Source organism: Caretta caretta, chromosome 4 (genome assembly GCF_965140235.1).
Source record: "Caretta caretta isolate rCarCar2 chromosome 4, rCarCar1.hap1, whole genome shotgun sequence".
Lineage (NCBI taxonomy): Eukaryota > Metazoa > Chordata > Testudines > Cheloniidae > Caretta > Caretta caretta.
In genome coordinates, this window is record NC_134209.1 from 133,612,538 (window position 1) to 133,624,223 (window position 11,686).

The 11,686-nt window shown below is 45.9% G+C and overlaps 1 protein-coding gene across 18 annotated transcripts in view; it reads right to left on the reverse strand.

Annotated features, from left to right (window-relative positions):
- ADD1 (adducin 1) overlaps nucleotides 1-10,999 on the reverse strand; it is a 135,590-nt gene extending 124,591 nt beyond the window's left edge. For 17 of the 18 annotated variants that reach the window (XM_075128073.1, XM_075128066.1, XM_075128072.1 and 14 more), the window contains exon 1: nucleotides 10,866-10,999. The gene's annotated coding sequence lies outside the window, so the exon portion shown is untranslated. The remainder of the gene's footprint in view (nucleotides 1-10,865) is intronic. The other variant, XM_048849039.2, reaches the window with a different exon arrangement.
- Between the last annotated feature and the right edge of the window lie 687 nt (nucleotides 11,000-11,686).

Here is an 11,686-nt window from a genome sequence, read left to right on the forward strand (position 1 = left end):
CACCAGGAATGATTGTATTGATGCAGACTGTGAGCACCAGGGATGCATCCCACTGTGTAACTTGCCACCATCTAGCGCATGGTCTTTTGGGAAGTTTTGGCAAAGCATGCTGGGGCTGAAATAAGTCACGCATGGGTGACTGGAATCATGCGGTAAATGTCCCAGTTTCCAACTGTCTCCATCCCATAATGTTATCTGTATCCCACAATTTTCATGCCCTCATTTTACAAATTCCCACAAACCCAGGTGGCCCTCCTCACTGTCCACCATCTCTGACGGAAGCATGGAGCCTGCACAGCTCTGCTCTATTGTCATGAGCATTTTAAGCACAGGGCATATGATCCTGGAATATTTGCAGAGCTGCAATAAATAAAAACCATGATGATTCCTTGGAAGACTGATTGCTGTGGGACATAGCAAGAACTAGTTCAAGGTTGTTGGTAGCTTTCATGGACCAGCTGCAGATGGTGGAGCACCACTTCTGGGCCCAAGAAACAAGCACTGACTGGTGGGTTCACATCATAATGCAGGATTGGGGTGACAAGCAGGGGCTGCAGAACATTCAGATGCTCAAGGCCACATTCCTGGATCTGTATGCTGAGATCGCTGCAGCCCTCCAGCACAGGTACACCAAAATGAGATCTGCACTGACAGTGGAGAAGCGAGTGGCTATCGCACTGCAGAAACTTGCAATGCCAGATTGCTACCAGTCAATCAGAAATCAACCTGGAATCAGGAAATCTACCAGAGGTGGGGGGAGAGGGGGAGAGAGACATCCTGATGCAAGCATGCAGGACTGAAACTCTCGGCAATATGCAGGACACAGTGAATGGATTTGCAACTATGGGGTTTCTGAACTGTAGTGGAGCCATAGATGGCATGCCTATCCCTATTATGGCACCAGACCAGTTTGCCACTGAGTGCATCAATAGGAAGGGCTACTTTTCTACGGTTATACAATCATTGGTGGATCACCATGGATGTTTCAATGACATCAATGCACTGGTCAGGGAAAGTGTATACCATCTTTAAGTGCACAGCACTGTTCAGAAAGCTATGAGCAGGGACTTACTTTCCCGACCAGCAGATTACCATTGGGAACGTTGAAATGCTAATAGCAATCTTGGGGGACCCAGCCTATCCCTTGCTTCCCTGGCTCATGACGACATACAGTAGTTACCTTGACAGCCAAGGAACAATTCAACTACTAGCTCAGTAGGTGCAGAATGACAGTTGAATGTGCTTTTTTTTGTTTGAAGGTTCGCTGGCTTTGTTTACTTCCAATGATTATAGCTGCCTGCTATATCCTGCACGATATATGAGAAAGAAAGGGGGAAGAGATTCCACCACGGTGGAGATGGACTGGCTGGCTGCTGAATTTGAACAGCCAGATACACAGCTATTAGAAGAGCTCAACGTGGATCTAGACAGCTGAGGGAGGCTTTGAAAGACCATTTTAACAGTGAGCAAAAGTAGTGAGTGTTGTAGTGTACATTACCTGGCCCTACTCTTATGTGTCCTGCTAGGAATCGTGTGGTGACTGCTATGCGTGTCAGAATAGAACATTCTCAATGAACCTATTAATTTTGTTACGATCACTCTCAGAGTTGTGTGACACTATGGGTCTGTCTACACTACAAGCTTAAGTCAACCTACATTAGGCAGACTTGCAGCCACCACAGAAATTACTGCAGTTTTTCATGTACACACTACTTTCCTTCTGTCGATGGTGCACATCCTCTCCAGGAGGATGTCCACTGACTTAAGAGGTATAATGTAGGGCTGAGCTGCCGCCTGGGCTCTCAGCTCCACTCCCCAGCGGGCAGACCCCCTGATACTCCTAGGGGTGCCGCAGACCGTTGAGAAATGCTGTTCTAGAGCCCTGTGGGATAAAAAAGATTGGATCTGCATCTGATCCACAAAGAACCGCATCCATGGATGCAGATATCCACGCAGATATAAAGTGGATATCCAGAGCTCTATTCATCAGCTGTTCCCTGTCATTCTTGTCAATTTCACAGCTCCCATGCTGGAGCCATGAAATTGACAAGGAAGGCTGGTAGGCTCTCTGCTGTGGGCCCCTTATAGCTCACAGCTTGGGTTGTTACCCCGGAGCAGGCGGGAGGCTCCCAGCCCAGTGTTCCCCACTAGGATTCGGGCTCCCAGTTCCCCACTCCAGGGTTCATTCCTGTGCAGTGGGGGGGGGGGGGGTGCGCCTCTTGCAGTGGAGGAGTTATGTCAGTGTACTAGGGCACTTACAAGGATGAAGTGTAGACGCTAACATAATTAGCGTGACGTGAGCTGCCTTATGTTGACCTAACTCTGTAGTGTAGACCAGGCCTGTGAAGCAGGTAATTGGTTGCTTTCAGAATTGCTGATTACTCAGCAGCATATCTTGTGAAATAAGAACTGTGTTCCTACAAGAATTTTTTTCTGTAACAAAATCAGTACCAAAAAAAGCAAATACATTAAAAAGTTAATAAAAACTTAAAAAATTAAGAGAACAGAAGTTATGAAGGGGAATGAACATTAATGTCCATTTCAGCTATACATACAACCACCATGGCTTTCATAGGTCAGCATATGTGAAGGTGTGATTATATTCAATATCCTCCTGAGGCGGTGGCATAGGGGTAGTGCAGCGACCACTAATGTCAATGTGTAATGTTGGGGGGGGGGGTAGATGGGGGGTAATAGGGAGGTCTTGAAGTTGAGTTCTCAATGGGCTGAAGAGGGAGGGGAGGCCAGGAATGTTGAATCTGCAGGTCCACCGAAGTCTGCAGCATCTGTGTTTACTGCCTGAAAAGCCCCATTAGGTCTCCCTCTCCTTTTCCTGCTGGGACTCTCCTCCTCTCCACTCTATCCTTCTCCAGGCTGTCAGCAAAGTTTATCCTCCAGGCCCAGTGCTCATGATCCGATGCAGCACTGGCTTGCAGGATCTCACTGAACATGTCATCCAGAGTCCTCTTCTTTCTCCTTATCTGGCTCAGGCATTCTGCGGGTGTGGAGGAGGGCCGCAACGGCAGCAGATGAAGATAAAACAAGCAAAAAGATAAAAAAAGAGGTACCATTATCAGCGTATTCACTACAGAAAGCAAAACAAGATGCTGAACTCCTGCCCCTGGCTTCCCTAAAGTTTTAAGCACTAAATTCTCACTTCTGCCTGGGATTGTTTGTGCACAACACCGGCAATGGTAAGCATGACACACCAGGGGTTGGGAAAATGAGGAGGGAATTGCTCAGTTACATGATTCTAGTAGTATAGTGCAATGGCACTGAATAGTGGCACAGTTTTCCAGAGGCAGTGGTTATTTTAGCTGATATCTCACTCCTCAGAGTAACAAAGGCAGGGTGTGCTTCTGGCATCCCAAAGATGCCCAGGCCCATATGCTGCTAGCCTGTGTACTGCAATGGTGCTTCCTGAAGTTATCAATGAGTCGAGTGGGAAACTGTCCTACCACAGAGGAAGGAATAAAGCAGCCTCTCTCTAGAAACCTTCGGCAGAAGATTGCAGAGTACCTCCAAGAAAGTTTCATCTAGATCTCTCAGGAAGATTGAAGGGACATCCCCATAAACAAACTGCTCCGCATCAACCTAAATCTAGAGGGGGAATGAAAAGCAGATAGAACTCTCTCTCTTGGTTGTGCCACTACCTCTTCTAGCACAAGTAAATTAATGAAAAGTCAAAAGATTGTGTCCTTGTACATTAGGGGTACCATCCCTGTAATTGAAAATTTATCTATACACTTACCTGAGATTCCATCCCATGCTTGACTGGTGGGACTGGCTGGACTGTGGAGGAGTCAAAGAGGTCCTGGCTTGCTGTGGAGCTGGATCACCCAGTTGACTGTCCCTGTACTCCTCCTCCACCATCACTTCCTCCTCACTGTTCACAGCAGGCTCCTGTGACTTGTGCTCCTTGGAGGTATCCATGGTGCTGGAGGGGGCAGGGAGGTCATGGCGTTTCCACCAAGCATTACATGCAGCTCTTTGTAAAAGCAGCAGGTCTGCATCTTGGCAACAGATCAACTGTGGGTCCCCCAAGCCAGCTGGTATGCCTGCCACAGTTCCTTGGCTTTCATGCAGCACTGCTGCTGGTTCCTTTTCCTGCATCCCCAGAGCAATCTGCTCATAGATTTCAATGTTTCTATGGCTGGTTCAAAGGATGCCTGCACAGCCTCTTCTCCCCACAGGCCCAGGAGATCCAGTATCTCCTGTCTATTCTAGGCAGGAGCACATCTGGAGAACGTAACCAGCATGCTCAGCTGGGCACTTGCACTCAACAGTGGAGAACTGCTAGGTTCTCTTACCAAGCCGGGCAATCAAAAATCAGAATTTCAAAAATCCACAAGGCTTTAAAGGGGAGGGGGGCTTCCGGTCTCCATGTTCTATGGGCAATGGAGTTCACAATGGTGACCAGAATGGCCAATGTGGGGCATTGTGGGACAGCTGCTGAAGGACAGTCAGGGTAACAGTGTCAGCACTCACAATGTGTCTACCTAAGTACATCAGCCATGGCTCTATGCCACTCGGAGTGGTGATGTTGCTATGTCAGCCTAATAGAGCGCTTTCAGTGGTGGGAGACAAACTGAAGTGCAGACCGATGCACAACTAGGTCGACATAAGCTGCTTTGCATTAACCTAACTTTGTAACGTAGATCAGGCTTTACTTCAGCTACTGCCCTAGAGAGTAGTTCAATATGCTTGACCCCTCATAAGAGAATGTTCACTGGAAAACCAGGATGCAAGAATAAGAACATTGTAATTGGATATAATTACTATGAGCGTACATAACTTTGTTAAAAATAGCCACACCAGCTTAGGACTTGTCTATACTTAAAACATTACAGCGGCACAGCTGTAGCATTTCAGTATAGACACTCACTACAGCAATGGGAGGGGTTCTCCCACTGGCGTAGATATTCTATTTCCCCAAGAGGTGGAAGCTCAACAGAAGAATTCTTCCATCAACCCTAGCACTGCCTACAAGAGAAGTTAGATCAGCTTAACTATGCTGTTTAGAGTGTGGATTTTCACATCCCTGAGTGATGCAGCTGGGTCAACATTACTTCTGAATGTAGATCTGCCCTTAGGAGTTCAGGGAGAAGGTTTTTTTTTTGGGCGAGGTTCACTGCTGGTGTAAGATGTTGCAACTCCATTAACTTAGTGAAGTCGTACCAACAGTGAACTTGACCTCTCATGAGATTCAGGTTACATGAAACAACAAAAATACCTTAAAATAATGTCAGGAATTTGAAAACTCACACACACACACACCCCCCTCCAACAAGTAAAGAAAATTGAAGTAAGTTCCAACTTAAGTCTCATGGCTGAAGTTTTCGTTCAGTGACAGTGGTTTTAAACAAAATGTCTACTGCCACCCCCAACTTCCAAGAACAGCTCTGGTAAATAAAATAGGTATTCATTCAAAGTTAGGAGAGAACCTTACCATGCTCAACACTGCCAGCTCATTCCATGAGAAAGTGAACAAGACTATGTAAAATGTAACTGATTACCTGCATTTACTACTCCAGCTATTTATGGTATCTCACTTCAACAAGACTGTCATAAATATAAAGGGAAGGGTAAACCCCTTTGAAATCCCTCCTGGCCAGGGGAAAGCTTCTCTCACCTGTAAAGGGTTAAGAGGCTAAAGGTAACCTCGCTGGCACCTGACCAAAATGACCAATGAGGAGACAAGATACTTTCAAAAGCTGGGAGGAGGGAGAGAAACAAAGGGTCTGTGTGTCTGTCTATATGCTGGTTTCTGCCGGGGATAGACCAGGAATGGAGTCTTAGAACTTTTAGTAAGTAATCTAGCTAGGTATGTGTTAGATTATGATTTCTTTAAATGGCTGAGAAAAGAATTGTGCTGAATAGAATAACTATTTCTGTCTATGTATCTTTTTTGTAACTTAAGGTTTTGCCTAGAGGGGTTCTCTATGTTTTTGAATCTAATTACCCTGTAAGATATCTACCATCCTGATTTTACAGGGGGGATTTCTTTATTTCTATTTACTTCTATTTTTTATTAAAAGTCTTCTTGTAAGAAACTGAATGCTTTTTCATTGTTCTCAGATCCAAGGGTTTGCGTCCGTGGTCACCTATGCAAATTGGTGAGGCTTTTTATCCAACATTTCCCAGGAAAGGGGGGGTGCAAGTGTTGGGAGGACTGTTCATTGTTCTTAAGATCCAAGGGTCTGGATCTGTAGTCACCTAGGCAAATTGGTGAGGCTTTTTACCAAACCTTGTCCAGGAAGTGGGGTGCAAGGTTTTGGGAAGTATTTTGGGGGGAAAGACGCATCCAAACAGCTCTTCCCCAGTAACCAGTATTAGTTTGGTGGTGGTAGCGGCCAATCCAAGGACAACGGGTGGAATATTTTGTACCTTGGGGAAGTTTTGACCTAAGCTGGTAAAGATAAGCTTAGGAGGTTTTTCATGCAGGTCCCCACATCTGTACCCTAGAGTTCAGAGTGGGGGAGGAACCTTGACAAAGACGTATGGCGCAAACTGCAGAATCCAGAAAGAAGTATCACCTAAAGTCCTTTACAGATTATATGAACTAGGACCACATACCCCAAGACAGTGAAACACAGACACCTTTGTGGCAGAAATACAGCAGTTATTCACACCATCAACACTGAAATGTTTTAAAGAGGAAAGTAAAGAATAAAAGAATAACTGAAATTATAAGGGAACATTGGTAGGCAGAATATGATTTAAGCTAGGATCTCAAACAAGTAATTAAGAAATTGAAAAAAAAATCTTTCTGAAAGCCACAGTTCAAAAAGCAGTGATTACAATTACAAGAGGTACAATTTAACTTGTCAGGGTATGTCCACACTGCAGCTGGGAGCAAACTTTATAGCCTGAAGACTTTTGTTAGTGTGGTTGTTCATTCCCTCTGGGGCACCTGGCATTGCCACTGTGGGAAGACAGGATACTGGGCTAGATGGACCTTTGCTCTGATTCTTATGGCTCACCAGGTAACTGGGTGGCTATGAACTTTCCATTGCTAGCCCAAGCCTCCGTCAGTGTGGCAATGTTCACACAGCTATTGTTAGTCCACAAGCATGAGACTCGCCCTCCAACAGAAGTCTGTCTATCCAGGTTGGGAGGCTTGCTCCCAGCTGCTGTGTAGTCATACTCTAGGGGTTTTGAGAATATTCGCTTCATAAAAGTATATATATGCTTATAATCTGCATGCTGGACATGTTTGTCCAATATTCAAAATCTGTTTGCACACATTCAGAACATATTGCAATGTAGCATTCTAATCTGAAAGGGAACCTAGGTTAGATTGTTAAAATGTTCACCCTTTATTTTCTTCTCAGTTTGCAGAATTCATACAGTAGTTGGTAAAAGACTTTTTGAATTTCTCTCTTTTTTTCCCCCCGCATCTATATTAGGTCAAGCTCATCAGATATCACTCAAGAACTAAGACCCCAACCCTGTAATGGGATCCATGTCACTGGACCCCCTTGTTCCCACACTGAGTGCTACTGCAGTCAGTGAGGGTTTACTTGAAACTAAAATATTTGTTTACCAAACACTTTTCCCTCCACTGAATGTGTGCTTGCTGGCTTGCTAAAAGGGCAAGTTACCAAGAGACATAATAATGAGGGGAAATATTACTTTAATACCACCTTGCAAATATATCATAACTTGACATTTTTACATGAAATGTGCTAAAAGACATATCCAAGATTATCCTATAAAGTGTTAAAGATCGTTAAGTCCAAAGCTGACTGCGAAGAGCTACAAAGGGATCTCAAACTGGATGACTGGGCAACAAAATGGCAGATGAAATTCAATGCTGATAAGTGCAAAGTAATGCACATTGAAAAATATAATCCTGACTATACATACAAAATGATCGGGTGTAAATTTAGCTGTTACCTCTCAAGAAAAAGATCTTGGAGTCACTGTGAATAGTTCCCTGAAAACATCCACTCAACGTTCAGTGGCAGATGAAAAAAAACTAACAATGTTAGGAACCATCAGGAAAGGCATACATAATAAAACAGAAAATATCAATGCCACTACATGAATCTCCAATACTATATGCAGTTCTGGTCAACCTATCTCAAAAAAGATATCATAGAATTGGAAAAGATACAGAGAAGGGCAACACATTTTTTATTTACATAACACAAGAACTAGGGGTCACCCAATGAAGTTAAAAGGCTGCAGATTTAAAACCAACAAAAGGAAGTACTTCTTCACACAATGTCTGGTCAACCTGTGGAACTTGTTGCCAGGGGATGCCGTGAAGACCAAAAGTATGAAATTTAAAAAAATTAGATATGCACATGGATGATAGGCCCATCAATGGCCATTAGCCAGAACGGTCTGTGATGCAACCCCATGATCCGGGGGTCTCTAAACCTATGACTGCCAAGAGCTGGGTCCGAACAACAGGAGATGGATCACTTGAAATTGCCCTGTTCCGTTCATTCCCTCTGAGGCATCTGGCATTGTCCACTGTCAGGATACTGGGTTAGATGGACAATTGGTTGTTCTCATGTTCACAAAAAACAATCTTTGGACCAAAATGTTTTCTCTAATAAGAGTTTAAGCAAAAATGAAGTCAAATAGAAGTGGAAGACATTCAATATGTTTAGTATATCAATGCATGCATTTTCATCCTGGAAGACCAAAGCATCCTCAAGCTGGAAAGTCAGATCTCAATTAAATCCTGCAACCTCAAGATTACAACCAAAACAAACCACAGCAGGCATTAAACTCACTTTGAAGTAATTTGATATATTGTACTCCATCTTAAAACAGCTCAAGAGGTTGTTGATAATTTGAGTTATCCATATTCCTCGATATGGAGGGCAAAACAGAAAATGCATTCTAGATTCTGTTTTTCAGTTCAGTATAACAGCCTATAAAATGAAGACAATTTTCTTAGTACAGTAGAACCTCAGAGTTACGGACACCTCAGGAATGGAGGTGACTTAATACAGCTTTGCAACTTTACTAAGCAGAAGAAAAATGCCGCTTTTAAGCATCTTAATTTAAATTAAACAAGCACAGAAACAGTTTCCATACCTTGTCAAATCTTTTTTAAAAAACACTTTTCCTTTTTTAGTAGTTTACATTTAACACTGTACTGTACTATACAGAATTTGCTTTTTTTGTGTCTCTGCTGCCTGATTGCATACTTCAGGTTCCAAATGAGGTGTGTGGTTGACTATTTTTTTTTAAAATAAGTATTTGTATAATTTAAAAAACCCTCTTTATTCCATGATAGAAAGGATTTGTGGTGCTTTCTATCCTTCTATCACACCTGGAGTATCATTATATCACCTTAATTCTGTTGCTCGGTGTTGTACAGAATAGCTACACTGCAGCCTGTATGTACGGGAGACTAATCCTGTAGATTCAGGCAAACCAGACTGTTTAACTCAAGCAGTTACAGTTGAGAATTTAACAATTTTAATGAACAAAGTGTATTAATTTGCCGACATAAATCACTAAAGCAGGTAATAAAAAAAGACCACTGTTGGTAATAGCTTTCAGAAGACCAAAGAAAAGAATCGGCTTTGAATGGACATCCACCAGCTGCAACAATATTCTGTGAAGATTTAGACCCACCACTGTTCATGGCCCCGACATAACTGTGGTCTTTTCTAGATAGGATTTCCCCCAGTTTTATTTAAAGCCAACCTAAATTAAAACTCAATGTCAAACACAAAACACTTACAATATATATTTGTTACGTGCACAGATGCTTGTAATGTTTTGTACCCAGGAACAGATACTGGAAGATGAGAAACACTCTATAAACACAAAATGCAACAGCTGCCCAATGCCCATATCCAGCAACTGGTACGTCACCAATCAATAACACTGTACACAAATACAACAAATTCCCCGTTTTCCTCCTTCTCACTGTTTCCCTCCCTCTAAACCAGCTGCTGTTATTAATCTGTATCACCCACTCTCCACACCTTGCAAAAATCAGCAAGTCATTAGAGATGTTTACAATCAATCTAATTCCATAAAACAGCGGATCAAGGGAGAACCGGGAAAGAGGTGGTAGATGCACCAAGTGGTGTAATGGAGATCTGAACACTGAGCAGCTGCTTCCTGCAGTAACAGCATCAGCCCTACACCTCACCCATCACAGGACTGCAAAGAGGTACAGACACACAGTGACCGTTCCTCTCACCACAGCATCTGCTTAGACCACCACAGGAGCCCCCCTCACCCCAACTGCCAGCACAGCAGCTTTCACACAACCCCCAGACAGGAGCCCCCAGCCCATCCCCTGAGTCATCCAAACCAAAAGCTTGAGGCCCCTCAAAACCTCCACACCCTGAGCCTGGCTCCCAACCCTTCGCCTCCCCAACCCAATCCCCAAACCTGAACTACAGCCCCTTGCCCCAGACCCCACATCTGCTAAGGCTTCTCCCACGCATTATGTCCCCCCCCACCACCACCACCGTGCCTCCTCTCACTCCAGGACCAGCACCCTGACCCAGGCTACGTCTACCCACCAAGGTCAGAGATCTCCGCCTCTGCCCCTGCCGCCTAAGGCCTGTACCCCCCGCCCAGCCCCTCCCCCAACGCCTGCACCCCCAGCCCAGACTCAGCCCCTCTACCCAACGCCTACACCCCCAGCCCAGGCTCAACGCCTCCGCCCAATACCTACACCCCCTCCCCCAACAGCTGCGACCTTTCTTCGCCAGCCCCTCCTCACAGCGCCTGCACCCCTGCTCCGCCAACCCCGCCCAAGGCCTGCACCCCCGCCTCGAGGCACCTGCACCGCTGCACCCCCAGCCGCTCCCCCAACGTCTGCGCCCCTGCTCCCCCTCCCCCCCGCCCAGGCCGCGCCCCGGCGGCGCTCAGCTCACCCCGGCGTGTGGAAGAAGTAACGGCGGCGGCACCCCGCTGCGGGTGCTGGGCGGCAGCTGCAGAGTCCCCCCCAGTCTCCGGCGCGCCTCCGTCTCCTCCGCCTCTAGCCCCAGCACCAAACCCCGCCCCGCTCCCCCGACACCCCACCCCGGCAGGGTGCGGCTTCCAGCGGCCGCAGGCCAACAACCGCGCCGCCCATTGGCGGGCGCAGGCTCGGCAAGCAAGCGGCTCTCCCATTGGCTAAGGGAGGGGAGCGAGGCGGGGCGCGGGCCGGGGTAAGACAGAGAGGAGCAAGTGGCGGGAGGGTGGGATCAACAGTAGGGGTGTGGCGGGAAAAGCAAACGGGGGGGCGGGTTGAAGGCTGGGTTGGGGAACAGAGCCCGGTGGCAGGTTGAAGGTAGGGGGTGGGAGGCAGCTACTTTGAGGGGTGAAGGCAGATGGGGGGGTTGCGAGCTGAGCACGGTGGGGGTGCTAAGGCAGAAGGTGTTAGCTGTAGGGGAAGCAGAGACAATGGGGTGGTGCACGCTAACGGGAGCTGTGTTCTCTTCACCTCCGAGAATCCGGCCCGGTATTTAGGTCCCTAACTTTATCCTCCCCACCATCAAAATATTGTCCCTCTGCATTATTATTGTTCAGGCAGTGCTATCAACGTGTACAGATAGGACCCTATGAATACAAAAAAAATCCACAAATATTAAATCATTGCTGGTAAAGCATGCAGATGAACCATATAGTGGTGGAATGGTAAAAAAGTCACTCCTACAGAGTGACGTGGATTGGTTAGTAAGCTAGTCGAACATGAACAATATGTTTTAATGTA